This window comes from Euprymna scolopes, chromosome 45 (assembly GCF_053919585.1).
Source record: "Euprymna scolopes isolate OS-2025 chromosome 45, ASM5391958v1, whole genome shotgun sequence".
NCBI classification, from domain to species: domain Eukaryota; kingdom Metazoa; phylum Mollusca; class Cephalopoda; order Sepiida; family Sepiolidae; genus Euprymna; species Euprymna scolopes.
Genome location: NC_136526.1, coordinates 17084985 through 17107079, shown reverse-complemented (window position 1 = coordinate 17107079; position 22095 = coordinate 17084985). Strand labels below are relative to the sequence as shown.

At 35.0% G+C, this 22095-nt stretch overlaps 1 pseudogene; it reads right to left on the bottom strand.

The window, feature by feature from the left end:
* Positions 1-3296: 3296 nt before the first annotated feature.
* On the bottom strand, positions 3297-3413 carry LOC145270017 (5S ribosomal RNA; annotated as a pseudogene).
* Positions 3414-22095: the final 18682 nt, after the last annotated feature.

Sequence of the window (22095 nt, the reverse complement as noted above, 5' to 3'; positions counted from 1 at the left end):
CCCAGTCACACGACATTTATATGAACACTATTGAAGCACAATATAATATTACTTTAAACTTGTACCTGATTATGGCTAACAGAATGAGAACAAGCTACTCCTCTGAATTGAATAAAGTGTTCTGTTTGAGATCCCATGCACATTCCCGAGTTTTAAAGAAGGATTTTCAAGTTCAACAAGACACACTGGAAGAAGACCGAAGGTTATATCTGTCGAAACGGTGTACGAATTATGGAAAATAGAGCAGATGTGTTTTGTCTAGAGAACTAACACTTCACCACTTATCACCTCCTTATCATTGGCTCAATGTGCCGCCAGTCTGTGCTGGCATGCAATTAATGAACCATTTCCGAAATTTATACTAGTTAATATAACTTACTTTACCCACCGGCGTAGGGCCCCAGTTTATAGCACTTGTAGATTCGCTCGCTACGTTACAGTTCTAAAGATAACCACTTCACCTCTGCTTCACAAAAAAACAGATTATATAACATTTGAAACCAGCTCATGATGAGTCACACACTTGATACGTGTTGCACCGTGACACGGTAGAACACGATATAGCTACGTTCTCATTTCCGATACTTCAATAATAATGACGCTAATATCCTGTTTCAAATGTTAACTCATGCAACAAAACGAAACGAAAATCTATTTTCAGTCATTAAACGCTGAATATTCTCTTTTTCTCCAGAAAAAAAAACGTATTTACTTATGCCAGGAAATGCTACGGGATATTTTAATATCGCATTAAATTTGACAACTTTTTATTCAACGGACACGATGTCGGCTGAATGAAATCTGATCTTCTCATTCATATACTTTATGTTAAATACAAACGATTTTCAAATGTATATGTATATAGAAACATAATATGTGTATAGGTGTAAAATAATATATATATAAGGTTTGTGCAGACACGGGCATGCATATATATATATATATATATATATATATATATATATATATATATATATATATATATTAGTCTGTTTAATATCGATTTGCGAGGGGGGGGCTGATGAGGTGTAATCCTTAAACTAGTATTTCACTGAAAAATGTATGCACATATGTAACTAATAATGTTTGTATAATAAACAGACTATATATAAGCCCTGTCCTGCATTGAGCACTCTTTAATAATCACGTGAGTTTCATTGGATTTACATCTAGAAAATCAATCGATACGACAATTATATATATATAGAGAGAGAGAAATAAAAAGGAACAAACCATATTATATGTTCATCAATGTTTCGTCTTTATTTCGAGACTTCGAAATAAAGACGAAACGTTGATGAACACATAATGCGGTTTGTTCCTTTTTATTTCTCTATTTTGTCGGAATACTATTTCCATTATTTTCATGATATATATATGATATAAAAAAAAAAAAAAAAATACTAAAACGTGATATCTATATAAAAAATAATTCCAGAAGATATATCGATCGAATAAAAGGTGGTATTAGGCGGCCATATCTAATTAATTATTAAGGTAAAGCGAGAAACTTATATTTTCGATTTTCCATTTTATATTCATAAAAAAAATCACTAGATATTAAGAGACTATTTATATAGTAATTATTAGGAAAAAACATTTGTATGTCTTGTTGGATCAAAATATATAATCTATGATATAAATCTCACCCGTCTGTTTGTATGTATGTATGTATGCATGCTTAAAATTTTCGACAATGGCAGCGGATTTCCACGAGATCGGTATCTTTTTGAAGCTCGACCCTTCGGGCGACAATATCGAAAAATTGGCTAAAAACATTAATTTCTTCACCTTGAACTGGGCACTTATCTACAGGGAGAGGTTGCTTTTTTCGCCAATATTTTCAAAAGTTATCCCCCCTCTGTTCGATTGTCTAGCCTTACTTTAAAGCTACGTCACTTCCGGTTTGGCGATGGGCGCAAGAGCAAATACGTCACGTTTTTTTTTTTCACGTTATTTTCCTCCTTCACGGTACGGGTTCGTGTCTGCTCCATACTACCATTTTTTTTTTTGAGCTCAACACACACCTCCAAATACGCGGGAAATGCCGAGCACTCAGGCTAGTATACCAATATATAAATATATTATATATAATATGTACATAATGTAACATCACAGTTACACTTCAATTTAGTAATTCATGAATATAAAACTTACAAGAAACAAATAAAAATCCGGGTCGCCATTTTTTTCCTTTTTTGAAACAAAAGTTTTTTTTATTATTATTACCGTTACCCTCCCGTCTCGACATCATTTAAAAAATGTCTCTCGCAATCGTCCATTTTGCCTTGACACGTTTCTTTTCCGAGCTGACGCTGGCATTAGCCAGTTATTTCTCGCTTGCGACTCTACACGCCCATTTCCTTCTCCCGACCACATGTTGCATTTATTTTCCTTTTTTTTTTCTATTTCGCCACTAATCACTGTTAATCACTTCGCAACCCAGCTATTCTTCACTGCTGCTGATATTTTCCCACGCGCTCATAGGCACTATGTTACAATAATGTATAATAATATATGATGCATAAAACGTGTGGAATGTATGAGTATAGGTATACATACATACTTATCGTTACGACTGTGACAACAGCATATTTCATTGTTTTGACTCTTGAGTATATATCCATTAATATCTTATGTTTTTATATAGACTGATGTGGTTCTTCGTATATTAAGTGTGTCTAACTGCGTCGGATATATACCCGAGAGTAAAAAAAATGAAAAGAATATTCTGTTGTCGCAGCCCTACTACCATATATATATATATTCTGTTGTTGCAGCCCTACTATATATATATATATATATATATATATATATATATATATATATATATAGTGATTTATAAAATATATATGACGATTAAGCTACACTGAATATTCCGTGTTTCATCCACTCTATGGACTCCTCAGGCTTATGCGCGAATTCTGTGGTTGTTTATCGTTTTTATATGCTCCTCTTCTATTGAGATTTTAGTTAGCCAATCAGCTTTCTAGTATCCACCGCGCCCTTCCTATCAGCCAATGGGCATGCATTTTATCGGACAAAGGATCTGCTTTAAAACTAGGTTAGTGTTTTTTTTTTTATTGCTAGTTCTTTAAAGTATACATAAAATATATAACAGGCTTCTTCAGTCTTTGACAGACTATGGATACCAATGAAGGGTTGCTTGCGCATGAGATTTTTGTGGCAGGAGGTGTGCAACCTCCAACCACATATCTCCTGAGTCGACATTGTTAAACACCAGTGGCAAGTGAAGTACAGGACGACTGAAAACAAATGTGGAGATAAGCGGAGAGCACATACAGCGCCCAGAATTCCCAAATGGTCACCCATCTGATACTAACCAGGCTCAACGTTGCTTAATTTCGGTGATCTGATGAGAGCCGGTGTGTCAACATGATTATGCCGTATATATATATATATATATATATATATATATATATATATATATATATATATATATGTTCGGAGGTTTATGTGGTAAAAAAAACAACGATAACGATTGCTCAATACGTTAGTAGAGCCAAATGTGTATATTAATACAATCTCAATGTATTAACTTAATTCATTACAATGTGTTCCAATAGATAACTGAAGCAATTTGCAATTAATTAAGTTAATACCCTTGAGGTTGTAATAATAATAATAATAATAATAATAATAATAATAATAATAATAACACATGCAATGTATACAGAAAGACACAGCGTACTATTTGAAATAACTGTATTTGTAATAGTACCGAGCGACGCTGGATTGCCTTGCTAAGCAAACTCGGTGAGTCAAATATGATCATGTTATGGGTTAATACTTTGTCAAAAATTCCAGATAGCCCAAGGAATGATGGGATATTTTCCTTTTGGAGATATTAGAAAAATGGAGATATTAGGTGATAAATAAAAATGACATTTGTTAAACAAATCTAACTGGTATCGGCGAGAGAGGCTTGAGAAATTGCATAACTTAAATTGCGACATTTCATTGGTTGATTTGAATTAATGCATTGTTTTAATTACAGCCTTTTTCATTGGTTGATTTGAATTGTTTTAATTACAGCTTTTTCATTGGTTGATTTGAATTGGTTTAATTACAGCCTTTCTCATTGGTTGATTTGAATTTTAACCCGCGAGTGCAGGCGAGTTAAACTGATAAAGTCAGTCCGAGCTAATCCTTTAAGCATGACGAACTCAATTTGAATATTCTTATTAATTTACGGGCTTTGGCGCCCAATATTAGCCCTCCTTTTCTAAGGGGAAGTTGTTTAAATGAATCCAAAACCAAGTAAACGTGAAAATCTTCTCAGAAGAAAGTTACTACCACTTCTTACGAAGTCTCCTCTACCACGCTCAGTCGAGCTGTAAAATGACGAAACATAATTTTGCAATCGAAAAGAAGAGACGACCGGCGTTAATCAATCAGGTAAGTTCGCTTTTCGAAGTTGTGTCAATTTTTCACGCAGCCAGAGTTATAAACTATGTGAGAATAAATTTCTAATATCATTGTGAAATTGTGCTCCAAACAGAAACTTTCATTTTGAACGCGCCCCTGTTATATCAAAGAACCTAACGTTGATTTTATATGTTGGGCCTTTTGGCTTGTGTGGTAATAAAACTTCTCAACTGCGTTTGTGATGTAAGGCTGTATAAGGGTGCGAAGCTTGGTCAAAATCGCCTGTCCCTTCTTTCATTGAATTATTTTGATTATCGATACTTATCGAAGACATTCCGATACAAAACCTATCTAAGAACATTGCCAGACACAAAAGATATCTTCGTGTGAAATTTCAACTGTTTTCGAGTCCATGAGGAACGAACAGAGACGCACAGATACACAAAGTTTCTTTAAGATAATAGTATATATATATATATATATATATATATATATTTATATATATATAAAGAGAGAGAGAGAGAGAGAGAAAAATAAGATATATAAGCGTTAAGTATTACATACATATATACATAGACATATATATCTTATCTTCTCTCTCTCTCTCTCTCTCTCTCTGTATATATATATATATATATATATATATATATATATATATATATATATATACATACATATATATGAACAAATGATTAATAAAACATGTTAAAAGACATCTTGAAAAAGAGTTAAAAACATATTTAATTTTAAAAAGGAAGCACAAGATAAGTGGATGGTCCTTAATCCGCAGAGTTTCGAATAAATACTCTCCTTCTCATCAGAGCGCAGGAATTAGCAAAATGCGGGATCGGATTTTGCATGTAAAAGTATTTAATGAAACTACAAGTAAGTCACAGATCTTACTTGGTTAAAAAAAAAAGGGGTGAGGTAAGGGGAATAGGAGGTAAAAGAAAAATGATAAAAAGATTTCACATGAATGGATAGTCCGATGAAGGGTAAAAATCCAAGAATGGTAAAATCCAAACACGGTTGAATTAAAAATTTCCAGTCCAACAGGTAAGTTCCAAATGGTCCAAAATTATCCAAAAGGCAGAATTTCTTGGAAAAAATCACAAATGGAATATATATATATATATATATATATATATATATATATATATATATATATATTGTGTGTAAGTTCGTTCCCTATAAACTCGAAGGTACTTTATTTGCCTAGCAGTGTTCTTAGATAGGTTTTTGTATCGGAATCGTATAGGCATAAAATCATACTTAGCAATGAATGGTGTGTGTATGTGCCTGTGTGTATTTATATGCCTGTATACGTATCTATATACATACATAGCATATCGATAGCGTATATATATGATACATGCAAAACAGATACACGCACAAGCGTATAAATACACGCACACACAATTCGTTTCTAAGTATGTTTTTATGCCTAATGGCAATGTCTTTTTTCTATATCTCCATCACAGAGATTTTACATTTCTAAAGATATCGCATTTCTTAGCCGCCATTTTTTTTTAAATGCTTCATTTCAAATATGGCGTTGCTTTTTCTTTTCTTTTTCTTTTTTTTTTTAAGAATCTAACGGCTTTATATATATTGCATTTTTTTTTTGTTTTTCATTCAGATGTATTTTTGTCTTAGTAAATATCAATATTGGTATGTTTTTTTTTTTTTAAATGATCAAAGAAAGTTGAACGAAGACTAAAAACTAAAAATTATAAATAACTAATATGTACACAGCCTTAAATGTCAACAGAAACAACACAACAAATAATGTGTAGTGGTTGTATGAAATAACAGCAATGAAATATTAACGTTTATATATAGCTTACTTGCCATAGACATAGTCTTATATTATATAATAGCGATGGTGGTGGCTTTATCCAGGCGTAAATTACGCTTAAATATGATATTTTAATTTGTCTAAATTTTATATATATTACCAGCCTGGCCGCCCGGCATTGCCCGGGTGTTTGGAGGTGTGTGTTGAGCCAAAAAGGTGGTAATAGGCAGGCAGGCTCGAACCCGTATTGCGAAGGAGTAAAAGAACGTGAAAAAAAAACACGTGAGGTCTTTGCCATTGGGTCCAACGCAAAACCGGAAGTAGAAATGGTTTAAATTAAGGCTAGTCAATCGAAAAGAGGGCATGACTTTGGAAAATATCGGTGATAAAAGCGACCCCTCCCTGTAGAAAAGTGTCCAGTTGAAGGTAAAGGAATTAATGTTTTTAGCCAATTTTCCGATATTTGTCGACCGAAGGGCCGAGCTTCAAAATGATACCGATCTCGTGAAAATCCGTCACCTCTGTCGCAAGTTTTAGGTAGACATACATACATTTAAACAGACAGGTGAGATTTATATTATAGATTATAGAGTTATGATTTCAAAAGTGAAAATATAGTAATTGGGTGCCATCAGCTAGAATCGAAACCACAACTTTAACATTCAAAGCTGATGACGTTACCACCGTACCAACGTTACATGCATATGAACAGATTAAAAATTAAAAATAAACTAATATGTATTTACAAAATGTATAACGATTTTTTTAATTTTGACCCATTTTTTGACACCTTAAAAATCCAATCATTTGAGGTCCCTAGCGCCGCTCTGCGATTTTTGGTTTCAGGGGAGATAGATTTTGAAAACATAGAAACAGAAAGACAGACAGACATATAGTCTTTTATATATCAAATTTACTGGTTTTGTTCGGATCAACTAATGTTTTGTTGATCCGGACTGAACCGGTAAATCTCTCGTTTTTATGATTCGTGTTTATTTTGCTTTTTGTCATATATATATTAATTCATGTATCCATATAAATTGTATGTAACGATTTTCAGTATTTACTACGATAGCGCTCAATACGTTTGCAGAGCTAGCTAGTAAGTTATGAAAATATACTAATCTCCCACTGTAGCTTACTTGCCATATATTTTCATATCTAACATTGTCACTCTCACTTTATATATATATACAAGCAAAGTCCAGACTTTAAAATTTGACTTTGAAAAATAATGAGCACCATCCCTAGATCGGACATGTTTGGTCCTAATTGATCCAGTGGCATGTGCTGTAGGAGAGTATATATGAATACGCTATGACCTTGACCATTGATTTCAACCTTGAAAAATGGTATGCATCATCCCTAAATGGGGGAGCATCATCATACCAGGTTTTTCATGATCGGTCCAGTGGGTTGTAGAAGAGTTGTACACACAGACACACGCACACACACACTAATGCTACGACTTTATATATATAGACTAGCCTGGTGCCCGGCGTAGCCCGGGTTTTTGGACGTGTTTGTGTTGAGCAAAAAAAAAGTGGTAGTAAGCAGGAAGGCTCGAACCCATATCGAGAGAAAAAGAAAGTGAGAAAAAAACGTGACACGTTAGCTGTTGCGCCCATCGCCAAACCAGAAGCGACATAGGCTTAAATTAAGGCTAGACAATCGAAAAGAGACAATGACTTTCAAAAATATCGGAAAAAAAGTGCCCAGAGAGGGTGAAGGAATTAATGTTTTTGTCCAATTTTTCGATATTTGTCGTCCGAAGGGTCGAGCTTCAAACTGATATCAATCTCGTGATAATCGGTCGCCTCTGTCGAAAGTTTTTCGAGACATACGTATATTTAACGAGATAGGTGAGATTTATATTGTGTGTGTGTGTGTGTGTGTGTGTGTGTGTGTGTGTGTGTGTGTGTGTGTGTGTGGCTTCATATATTACCACACCCTTCGATGAATTCAATAGTTGTAATTATATTAAGACTAATCCAGGCCGAAAGATGATAGAATGAATCAATTTAAAGTACTCTTAAAGACTGTAACATAAAACCTACGGATTCTACATACTAACATTCATAAGAAATACTCAATAGACTACCTGAACATTCAAAAAGATGAAAAAAGATCTTATAAAGCGGAAGCATTTTATGCTGACCAATAAGACTTGTTTTCATGAAAATATGCTGCTTAAATACACACTTAATATATAGTAGAACCCCAGGATAGAGTGGCCCTAGAATACGTTTTTTATTTTTTCAGGTTACGATGTGGAATACAATGTTGTTTTTTTTTCGGCCTCTGGTTACAATATTTTCTCCGCCTTACGGTGGTATTTATATTGTTATTTGATTATATACTGTACTGTATTTTGTTACTTACACCCTGGATGTGTGTGTGACACCATCGATCCTCTACATGCTAAGGTGCACAGCTACATAGTCGTCTGTTGACGTCGGCTCATCTCGATCTGCTCCAAGCCATAATCTGCATTTCACAGTGTCCAGCGGGAAACTCATCAGCTCAAAAGTGTCTTCAGCTGTCGCAAACCCAAGACTGTCTGTAAAATGTCCCAAAACTTATTGTCATTCGAAAAACTAATTCTAAAGTATATTGGCTAATCTTTTGTTCCTGTTATCTTGATTAACTATCTAAGCTTTTTTTGTTTTCCTCTTTCTATACATTTTTTTCTATATATTTATTTAATGCCGTATCTCGATTTCTACTATATATATATATATATATATATATATATATATATATATATATATATATATATATATATATATATATATATATATATAATTTCATATATCCACATAAAATATTATAAGGACATATAATATTTTGTGTGTCGATTTTCAATATTTACTTCATCAGTACTCTATACGTGGAATAGGGCTATGTAGTAAGTTATGAAAATATATTTTAAAGCTTACATATATAAATTTATAACTTACTAGCGGGGGTTCCCGGCGTTTCACAGGTGTGTGGAGGAGATGTAGTAAGGAATCCGGTGAGAGATGGTAGTAGCGGGGGGGGGGTCAAAACAATAGTAGGCAGTCCAGGTGGAAAGAGATGTTGTTAAAAAAAAGTGGTAGAAGGCAGGCCAGCTCTAACCCATAATGCGAAGGAGAAAAAGGTTTAAAAAATATGACGTCTTAGCCAATGTCTCCATTGCGCGACCGGAAGTCCGAAGCGTTGAAATTAAGCATAGTCAATCTAAACATCTTTTTCTATATAGTTTTTGTTACTTATTTTTTAATGCCGTATCTCGAGTTCTACTATTATATATATCTATAATTTAATCTGTGCGTGTGTCTGGTCACGAATAGGCTCCTATATGGTTGACTATTATAGAAAACTGATCACATAATGATAGAAGATGTATCGAGACACAGGAATGGGTATGTTTGATCTGGCATAATGATGATTCATTAAAATCGTGGCATCTACATTCGCGCCTGGTCCACAACGTGTGGAAAGAAAACATTTAAAAACGTTTACAAGTGTTTTTGATATAGATGTACATAAGAATACTTTGATAACTATGTTTTAACTTAAATAGGGATGGTATAATAATATTGTGGGGTCTGCGTTCGCGCCTGGCCTCCATAGAATGGAAATAGGCACAAACTTTAATAAAGACTTTTCATATCTATCTGGGTAAGTATACTTTGATAATTGTTTTAATTTGAAGAAATATGGTATAATAAAATTATGGGGTGCTCGTTCGCGCCTGACCCTATAGAAATGGAAATATGTCACAAAGTTTAACAAGGTTTTTAATATAGATCCACAGAATATTGTGATAAGTGTTTAAGTGTGAACAGGTATGGTATACTAAATTATGGGGTTTATATATTTTATTTTTAATTTTATCATATTTTGCTTTGGTTTTGATACTCCCAAATTGAAGCTATCTCTTTACAACCCTTCCTCTTCATAACCTATCATACTTTCATAAATCAGAGTCCATTTTCTGTAGGCTGTTTTTGAACCCAGTCAACGACCGGTACTTTTGCTATTATATATATATATATATATATATATATATATATATATATATATATATATATATAATTAATAAATATGAGCATTTTTTATATCTTATACACTTGTGTTTCACGTTTCGAACCCAGTTATAAAAGTCACCATTGACTTCGTAGCTTAGCGCCTTTTTGTTCCGGATCACCGGCATTAACACATGAATGGAAGGAAATTAAGTACGCGTGAATACCATGTCGGTGGGCGTACACCATTAGCGAGAGTGTTCGATGGCATGAAGTCGGAATGATATCTTTTTGTGCTAATGTTGACCGTTTTTTTCTTAATTCCCTAAAGAGGGCTCAATTTTAACTTCTCAAAGGTACTTATTAACTATAATACTTACAAATAAATATTAACAATTTTTATACCTACAGACACTCGTGTTTTATGCTCCTGCAATCATCAGCATATGAAGTGATAATTATTGCTGGCCGGGGGATTCGCACCCAGTCAAAAAGATACCCTTGACTTCCTTGATATAGCGTCTTTTCTCCAGGCCACAACAACCAAGAGAGTATTTGACGAAAAGGAGTCAGAATGATGTGTTCTGCACTGAAGTTGACCGGTTTTCTTGAATTCACTACAGAGAGCTCATTTCAATTTCTTAGAAGGTTGTGGTCATGGTCTTTGGTGGTGGTTCAAGCGAAGGTCACATCATGTGATCTCATAATCCACTGGTGCAATCAGGTGGCTTCTGGCAGACCCTGAGTGTGACAGCAGGACTCAGTGCCGGCCCACAAGTTCAAAGAGACTTAGGTTTGGCTTCAGAAGGGATGCTACGACTGTGTACCTTTCTCTCACTACACCCCCCTGCTTCTCCCCGACATAAACCCGCTGGACTGCTTTTTGGGATCATACATCGAAAACATCACCAACATGACCTCCCACAACACGAAAGCCAGCCTGATCATCGCCATCTGCCGAGCATTCGCCGAGAACCCGCTGGTGCTTGTGGAAAAAGCATGCTTCCAGTTCCGGACCCGTATCAAGGCGGTGATTGAGGCTGAATGCGGCTACATTGAATAGATATCAGCTCTACTACATAATCAAGTTATTTGAATTGATTTTTTCAATAAAGCTGCCGTGTCGTTTTCTTTAGGGCGACACTTTTATCGTTCCACCTTGTAGAATAGAGAAATTTATTAGTGATGGGACGATTTCAAAAATTTCCCTCGTTCCGATTCTTTCGAAATATATAAATAATTAGCTATAGAGATGGTGCTGCTTTATTTATTACAATTTTTTGAATGACGATAAAAACCCCATGCAATATGCGCATATATTTTCATAAACGTTAAAATACACTTTTTGTATACAGGGGGTGGGGAAGACAATTTATAGGTTTTATTTTTATTAGTAATTTAAAAATCAATAGTTAATAGGTTTATGCAATGGAAAAAGTTTTAAACAGTAAACATACAAAAAATACAATGTAAATAATAGTTTTTGGACTCGGAAATTAGGCGATTCCAATACCTCAAATGTTCCGGTTTTTCTTATTCCGATGAATCGTCCTAACACTAATATATATATATATTTCTTATTCCGATGAATCGTCCTAACACTAATATATATATATATATATATATATATATATATATATATATTAGTATATTTAGGCAGCATTTTTTTCTTTTATGCACGTTTCATTAAATAGCACAGACAACTCTTGCTTCTTTTTCTTGTAATTCTCCTTTTCTCTTTGTCGGACCATTTTCCGGACGTTTTTTTTTTCCAGTGAAAAGAAGAAATTTCCCATAATCGCGGACGTTTTCGACCTCCATTGGTCATCCTCAGGCGAGCAGTAAAAAATAAAAAATGAAATTGAAAAATGAAAATAGTAAGATGAAATGAAAAGACGAGTTTTTTACTACTCGCCTGAGGATGACCAATGGAGGTCGAAAACGTTCGCGATTATGGGAAATTTTATTTTCACTCGAAAAAAAAAAAAAAAAAAAAAAAAAAAACCTTCGGAAAATGGTCCGACAAAGAGAAAAGAAGGATTACAAGAAAAACTAGCAAGAGTTGTCTTTGCTATATATATATATATATATATATATATATATATATATATATATATGTGTGTGTGTGTGTGTGTGTGTGTGTGTGTGTCTGCTATATATATATATGCATTGCCCGCTAGTGAAATACGTTTAAATATGATATTTTGATTAATGCAGCTTTTATATTTCATATTTATTATTATTGAACCCAATATATAGTAATGATTTAAAAAAAAATGTTTAAATGACTCGTGCGCCAACACCGAGAATCGAAACCAAAACGTTTAGCTTACGATTCATTTTTACTCTGCAGTTAATGACTGAGCTATGAAGACATGTTTGCTGCAAGGTGAAAAATTAAAACATCAACTAATATTTTAATATATATATATATATATATATATATATATATATATGTCTATAAGGGTCCATAGAATTCGTACTTTTATATCAAGTCATCTTGGTTTTTACACGCATATTTGCGTATATATGTGTATTTGCCTTACTAGGTTCTAGACGTGCGTAAATATTGACTACAGCAATCTTTTTTGCTGACCTGTCACTTTTCCCACCCACCCTTTTAAAATCGTTTTCAGTCTTCAACGTGTCATGTTATATACATCTTTACTTGACATATTGTCTTCACCCCTCCCCATCCATTTTAGTAATGTAATGTAAATACACTGCCCCCCTCGTATGTTCTTTGTCCTGTCTTTACATCCTTCTTCCTTCCTTTTTCTTTTCTTTTTCCCTTCTCCTTTTCTTTTTGACTATTACTTCCTTCTTTTTTAGTTGCCATTCTCTTTTTCGTTCTTTCTCGGTCTAAAATGTCATTTCAATATCACCGTTTCACTTCTAGTTAGCGATTTAATATTTTATTTTTTAAATAAAAACATTTTTTTCTTTTTTTTTTTCATTTAAGGACTAGCTATGTTGAATAGCGGATAAACTTTATTTCTGTTGCCTGACGAAGAGCCTTTGGTTTTTTAATAAACTAATCGTTCCGAAATATTAGCATGTCAGTATAGCAACTCTATAATATTTGTCCATGTAAATAAAAAATATTATATGTGTGTGTGTGTGTGTGTGTGTGTGTGTGTGTGTGTGTGTGTGTGTGTGTACACGTTTGCGTTTGGACTTTTAAGCAGTAAATCATGCTTTGAAGTGTCGCATGCCTAATCAAAGTAAAGCTGGTTCACAGGCTTCAATCACTGGCATAGGACCTTTTTTGTTGTTGTCCCTGCCGACTATTAATAACGACTTCTCCAACAACGAGCGTGTAAAATTAGATATTCTTATTAACAGTATTTCTACTAATATATCGCAGTGTCAGTTTGAATCTGCCGTCAATCACCTCAAAGTAATAGACATCAAACCACGCGCGAAATTTCCGCTCGACATGCACGAATACGAAGAGGATAGAAATGTGTTCACGATTGCAAATTGCTAGCGAAGGAATACAATTTCCAAGCAGTAAACGCAATGCAAAACCGAGTGACTGCGTTTGTTGTGGTAACAGGTTGGGCACTTGTTACGTGAGAACTTGGAATTGTTAAACTTACCGATGATGCTCGTCTGAGCTCCAATCTATGCCCCCACGGCCTGACTTTCGCGTAAAACACAAGTCTAGTTGAAACTACTATCAATAATTTCTCACTCTTTATCTGTGCTTAAACGTAAACCTAAACGTAGACTCCATGAACAAAGCTTCTTTTCTTAGACCTGCACACCTGTGGAATTCTCTTCTGTTTGCCTGCTTTCCAACTGACTACAATTTGGTCGTCTTCAAGTCCAACGTAAACAAATTCTTGAGGAGTTGTTGCCCTGAAGTAATCCAATTTACCAAATTTCTACTAATAACGATTACTGTGATATTGTCCCATTGACTACCGTACACTCAGTTAATAACCCTTATCCTCGAGTGGCTCCCAGGCCTTGATAATTGGTGACTCTTTAAAAGAAAAAATGGTAGATAAGAGGGAAGTAAGACACTCTCATGTGTGGACGATGTTGCACTGTTTTTCTGTTATAAGAGAAAAACGAACAAACCGGTGCTCGGATTTGATAAGGTGTACAGAGATGTTAGTCTCGTCAAATCTCGCAAGACGAGAGGTTGAGTGTATAAAATATGCTACACTCTTTGGTAGTTAAGGTTAACGTGTGTCTGTGTTACCAGTTTTTTAGCGTTACAGGAAAAGACTTCTTGCAAGCGACGGCGCCATTTGTAATGAAGAGCAAGCTGACAGAAACTGAACAGGTTTTCTAGTGCAGACGCGATCAAGGGGCCAAACCAAATCAAACTGGTTCATTCGGGCTTAAAACTGGAACAACCTTGACAAGGACAAACGTTGAGTGCATAATGACGTGTCAGAAACGTAGAGATCGTATCCCATCCTCTGCTCCTAAATTATATAGAAACGCAGATGGGGCATTTTAGTCAGTCAGTTAGAATTTAGTTCGATTCCAACAGACACAAGCGTCAGAAGATAGCGACTTCTCATGGAAGCACGAGAGGTAGCGATCTATTATAGATAAATCGATAGAGAAATTCCCACCCTTCTTCTAAGGATAGGCAGAGAACAGGGACGCGACTTCGACTGTGAATCGAATAAAGTTCCAACTGTCCAGAGAAATGAGACATGCATTGTTGTTAGAACTCATCTCTTAGCCATGACGTCATCGCATGGCCAAAAACGTGCAGATCGATCCCATGGCCTGGACATGCTCCACGTGTCTCGTTCCCCCATGTCCGAGCATGTGCTTGACTCACATGGTCCTGAACTCACGTGCACTGTTCACACATATCTGCAACCCAAATTCTTCTAACCTATTTTTCCAATATGTTTAAATTTGGTATTGCTCGTTTTTCTAACTGACTTTGTTTCAATTCAATTTCCATAAACAGAAATGAATCATCAAATTCCTTTTTCACAATAACATTTCTAAACAATCGAATTCCTTTTCCAACAAACATATCTAAGATTTATTTTAAAACTAACAATCGGAATTCTCCTGAATCTTAATTCCAAACCTAGCTTCCCAGGTTCGAATTCTCGGTCTATCCTATCTCATTTTTACTTACTTACAAGAAATGGGGACTTGTTCTTGTAACATTAATTCTTTCATCCTCAACTGGGCACCTTTCTACAGGGAGGGGTCGCTTTTTTCGCCGATATTTTCAAAAGTAATCTCTTTTCGATTGACTAGCCTTAATTTAAACCTTCGTCACTTTCGGTTTGGCGATAGACGCAACAGCAAAGACGTCACGTTTTTCCTTCTTCGCGTTCATTTTTTTTACACGGTCGTCACCACTTATCAAGGCCCGGAAGCCACTCAGGGATAAGGGTTATTGCAAGTACAGTACGTTAGTGCTGAGATTTGATGAAGTGTTTACTTAAGGGGGCGGTTCATTAGGAATTTGTTAACGTTGGACTTGAAGACATCCAAGTTGTAGTCAGGTGGGAATCAGGCAGTCGGAACAGAGTTCCACAGGCGTGCAGTTCTAAGAAAGAAGCTTTGTTCATGGAATCCACGTTTTGATCCTTTGCGGAACGGGTTCGAGCCTACTTCCAACTACTACTTATTTATTTATTTTTTTTTCTTAACACCCACTTCCAAACATCCGGACAACGCCAGGCACCCAGGCTTGCATTAAAATTTATAGGATTAAAAATGAGATAAGATAGAAAGCGTCGACTTGGCGATCACTTCCGATTTTAAAATCGGAAATTTACAACTAGTGTTCGTCAAAAAACAGTTTCCTTTATATTTTAGGCCGGATATTTGGGGGGGGATTAATAATATGTTTTACCCATTTTATTTTAATTATTAATGCATAGGAAAAACAAACTGGGAAACTTTCATCAAATCAAGTATAATATTTAATGTTTTGTACTTTTTAGTTTAAAAGTACTTTTTAGATAGTCAGGGTAGTGTTCTCTGTGTCAGAAGCGTTGATTGAATTTGAATTTTAAATTGAAATAGGTATGGAATGCGTTTGAAAGCCGAATTACAACGCAATATTATAAAAAAAAACAAGTATTTACTTCTTTAAAATTATTATCTTTCATTTCAAATCCCGTTGCCAAACGCATTCTTCCGGCTTTTCAAAAACAATACCGCAGGTAACAGCACGCGGACTCTTCATTAATTTGTTTTTTCTTCAATCTCACATCATGGCGAGGAAAAAAAGAAAACGATATATTCTGACAAAGGAGTATAACTCCGAAATATAAATTTTAAACAAGTAAATACTTGTTTATTTTCATAATATTCCGTTGTAATTCGGCTTTTAAACGTATTTCATATGTATTTCAATTCAAAATTCAATTTCATTCAGCGCTTCTGACACGGAAAACAGTACCCTGACTTTCAAATCGCGTTGCCAAATACATTCTTCCGGCATTTCAAAATTACACTGCAGATAACAGTACGTGGACTCTTCATTAACATTTTTTTCATCAATTTAACATCATGGCGAGGAAAAAAAAAGGAAAAAAATGTAAAATTCCGACGAGAAAGTATAACTCCAAAATATATTAATTTTAAACGAGTAAATATAGGATGGAGCAGAGCAATTTGCTTATTTGGAATATCAATTAAAACACAAGTAAGCAAGTTGCTCTGCCTCACCTTGTACTTATTTATTTTAATAATATTGCGTTGTAATTTGGCTTTCAAACGTATTTCATACGTATTTTAAATCAAAACATTCATTTTGAAAATATTTTTTAAATAGTTTGTTTTTTTACTTTTACAAAATTCGAACCGAACCAAGTAAAACCGATTTTTGCCGAATTATCATCAAACTTACGCTAGAGTTAGCTTACAGTTAGTTTATGGTTACGTTATATAGTTATGGTTATGTTGAAAATAATTCGGTTCAAATTCTGTAGAAGCACAGTTTATTTACTTTTTTTATAATTGGAATTTTGATTGGCAAATAATAAATGCCGTGCCAACCATATTATTGTTTTCATATTCCATTTCACACTCTGCCGTTTCGAGTGTTAACTCTCTTCGCCAAATGTGTAAAAAAAAAAATTGGTCTGAAGATGGAATTACTTCATTATAAATGTTCTGTATAATTGATTGCCACGTATGCAACCACGTGAAAATAACAATTCCACCAAAGTTGGAGCGGTCTAGATTTGGTTGGTTGTTTTTGTTTTATGGCATATCAACCCTTTTCGGGTTATTTCATGCCGAATCCAGTGATTTTAAAGAACAATTTTGGAATAGAATATATTTGCTTTTTTTTTCAAGTCGGTTTCTATTTAACTTATAGGTGGGACCCTAACAGCTACTACTCCTCCGGGTCAGAGTGGACCTGGGAGCAATGGCAATTAAAAGGTGGCTCCACACTCCCCAAAGCCCCCAAACTGGGGCCTCACCATCGGATATAGTTTAAGATCATATCTAGGACCGTCTAGATTTTAAATGAAATTTACTTGTATGAGCTTATAAAAAGGTTCTTCTTTAACTGGAGCAAAACAAGTATCCAAACATTGATGATAATAAAAGATGAGCTTGGTTTTAGGTGTTTTTCATGTATTAACGAGTCGCCGCTTATCAAGGCCGAAAGGGTATTCGAGGATGAAGATTAAATGTTTGTCAAATGGACGGTGAGAGACTACTTGGATGATTGTTAACAATGGTTGAAACTGGTCAGACACTGATTATTAAAGAGGGCAGATCGAAAATAATTTGTTAACATTAGACTTGAAAACAACCATGTTGTAGTTGGTTGGAAAGCAGTCCGTGGTATTGTGTATCTAAATCTGACCAGAGGAAATGCTTCTTGGGTTTGAGCGTGATTAGTTTCTAGGATCTTCGACAAATATCATAACGCTGCTTATTTTCCCCCTTTTTCCTCCTCACACATAACGAAACGCTACGTAATCTTATTTTAAATGTACATATTTTCGATTCTCATTTTTAAAATCCCTCGATACAGCTTTGAGAAACAAAGGCGAAACCGGTAAGCTGACTCTCCCTTTTATTCTTTATTTTAAAACGCATTTTACTTTTAATCATGAATTATAAAAGTCTTCTCTTCACGATTGCGAGATTATATATATATATATATATATATATATATATATATATATATATATATAATGTTTTCTAATCGAAATATAACATTTATCATTTTGTACTACGTCTACAACGTCAATGTCGCCGTACGTGTGTGCGTTTTACTCTCTACCGTCCTTCCATAAATGATGTCTGCTTAATCGCATAATGGTAAATGGTTTCCTTTTTTATTTCCAGATGTAGTCAGCAATATTTGACTTTTCAAGATCTGCACATATTATGATTTTCTAATGTCCTTCTAGTCTTACATTTAATGGACGGCGTGTCTAATCTTTGTATATTTTGCTACACTTATATGGAACTAGCCTAGGTGCTCAGCGTTGCCCGGGTGTGCGTTGAGCAGAAAAAAAAAGGGGTAATTGGCAGGCAGGCTTGAAACCGGACTGTGAAGTGTAGAATATTGCTAGGGTGAGCCACCTAATCCAATGAAGATGTTGTGCTGAATGGATGCGATAATTGACAGAGTGTAGTTCCTGGCAGAAGTATAGAACAGTAAAACCCCTGAATGTCAGAGCAGCTGGCATTTGTAGAGTGGCACCTGGCCCTCCTGGCATGTTTAGCCAATCAGGTGCCTCAAAATAGAACCATCCACCATCCCTGACTAATTGTAGGCTGGCCCAATGGCAATTAGCATACCACTAATTGCTACTGAATAAATATGTTGAAATTAGTTAAATGGTCCATAATGGTGGAGAGGGAAGGTAAGCGCATTCTTGATTCTTAATTCTACCTGAAGAAGGAAAAGAACGTAAAAAAAAATTACGTCTTTACCCTTGCGTCCATCACCAAACCGGAAGTGGCGAAGGCTAGTCAATCAAAAAGAGGGGATGACTTTCGAAAATATCGGAGAAAAAAGCGACCCCTCCTTGTAGAAAAGTGTCCAATTGAGGGTGAAGGAATTAATATTTTTTTAGGCAATTTTTTCGATATTTGTCATCCAAAGTGTCGAGCTTCAAAATGATACCGATCTCGTGAAAATATGTTGCCTCGCTCGAAAGTTTTAGGCAGACATACAAACATACATACAAAAATGTAAACAGACAGGTGAAATTTATATTATAGATGCCATAACCACAGTTCTTAGTCATGATATTTTCTGTACGAGATGTTTTTGAAAAGTTGATATACTCCTAAATAATGTCCCAATGTTCCAATCTACTTGCTTCCCCACGAAGGCAGAGTCAGACATAGTCGGTTTTTAATGTGGGGAAAATCCAGCTCCCATAAAAGGTGCACTCTGGATAGGAAATAAAATAAAAATTGTCTCAGTCATCAAGGATCTCTCCTCCACTGACCGAGAACTGAAAAGGTTAAGTATAGCAGCAGTTACTACACTGTGATCTTGTCCTAATGTTATGTGGATTAGAAATTCTCTTTTATTTTGGAGTTGACCACACATGGCTCATTGTTGTAGGTAACGGGCGACTCCTTTATGGATGGTGGGAGTTGTAATTGAGATGTTTTTCAGTGAAAAGTGGCGTTTGATATATGGATAACCTGAATCACGGGTCAGGGTTAGAGTTGACAACACATTTATACAATTTATTATTATTTACTATTGGCAGAGTGAACTTTATATATAGACGAATGAAAGGTTTCTGAATTTTTAAGATGAGTACTGGTCATATGTACTATTTGGATTTTTCAGACCACTGTTCTCATCTTGAGTGTCATTTTCATGACATCCCGATCGATGTAGCCTCCGACCTTTTTCAGGTGTATCTAGACAAACTCGGGAATGCTTCTGTCGAACTCGGGAATCTGGACAAAATTTCAAACAGAACCTTTTATTTACTTCATAGGGTAACATGCTCTTATTCTGTCAGCCATGACTGCATAGAGATCCTAAGTAATTCGCAATTGTTTTTTCTAGTCGCCCACACTGAGGATTGAACCTTCAGGAGAATATCACTTTTTTACAAATGATTTTCCGAATACTCTAATCACTGCATCCAGATTTCAGAGTTTGGCAAGATACACCTGAACAAGGTCGCAGGTTACATAGATTGAAACGTTGCGAAAATGACACTCAAGATGAGAACAGTAGACCAAAGAATCAAAATTTGTCTTGGCCGTTTTTCTTTACGGCATATCAACCACTTTTCGGGTTATTTAATGCCGAATCCAGTTATTTTGGAAATAGTATTCATGTTGCATCCAGTTATTTTGTAGAAGGTTTTTATTCTTCAAGATTTTTGTATCTTCAATCGCTAGTTTGTAGTGTTTGGTTTGGTTGTTTTATAGTGACTTTATTGTTTTTGTTCTCTGCCCTGCAGAACATAAATGAGTTTTGCAATGGGAGAGGGAAAAGGGTTACAGTATTAATATTTGGTACAATCTAAGTTAGGAGACCAGTCAGGGAGTGAGAGAGATACAAAGAGAAAGGGGAAATAGGGAAAAGGGAAGGTGGGTTGCTGTGTTTGTTTTTAGTTTTGCAGAACATAATTAAGTTTTGCAAAAGGAAGTAGAAAAACAAAAAACATCAATGTTAGGTGCATTTCGTCTCTGGAAGCCAATATCTTTAGACAGCCTGATCTGGTAGCACCAAAGAATCCAAATAATACGAATAACCAATCCTCATCTCAAAAATTCAGAAATGTCATTTCTGTTGATGTCAGCTTGGATTGATGGTTTTAAAATTGGATGATCAAGGATTGTAAGATCATCACGAACGGTAATTTTAATCCCATCAAGGAATCTGTTGATTTTCGAAACGACCGCCATTACGGATTCTGCTAAACAGTTGATATTGATAACTGCAGACATAGCAGAGTTGACCTTGAGTCCGGTGCAGCAAGGGCTGAGAAGAGTTAACTTCATACTAGTTGCCTCCAAATGTCATATCGTTGTGTTTGGTTCTAAATGAAATTTTCTGCTAGACGCGGTTGTTCATGTTTACAATGTAAATATAACGCTTTAGTTTTATATACAGCAACTGTTAATCTAATGCCGAGTCATAATCGTTAAGATTAAACTTGTCACAGTTTTAACGATTGCTAATCATATATTGAGTTTTTAGGACTTAAACTATCATTTGTAAAATTTAGGTTATTCGGACTACTATTCTTATCTTTACTGTTTTTTTCCCCACAACGTTTTGATCCAAGTGACCTCTGACCTTTTTCAGGTGTATCTTGTCGAACTGTATGTATCATCCACACTGGGAATTAAACCTTCAACTTCCGGAAGACTGTTATATCTGAATTAACCTAGTAATTTATCCATCTAGCCACGGTCATTACAGATAATTCTAGTGTTAATATTTAATAATATTAATAATATTAATAGTGTTAAATCTATTCTTGTTTTTATATATACAATCTTACTGCTTATCACTAGGGCTAGGACAACAGCATATTTTTTATTATTATTTAGACTCTCAAGTGTGCATCTGTTAATATCTTATACATAGGGTGACGTGGTTCCCGGTTGATTAACAGTTTAGAATATATACTCGAGAGTCAAAACAGTGAAAATGACATGCTGTTCTCATAGCCCTACTTATCACTATAAATCACTACTTATCACTGTTGGCAACCTACACGTGGTACCCCTGCCAGAAATACCTGATGTATTTCTAGAAAGAATTGTCGAAGTGTGGAGTTCACATGGGTCAGCAACACATGAACTTCCTTCTGAATAGACTATAATCCGAGCATGTCTTTCTCATATAACAGTCATAATGGTGGTTTTAATAGTGTGAAACTGTAATGCTATTTCCTATATGTATATCCGCCCTTCATCACAAAATATGTAGTT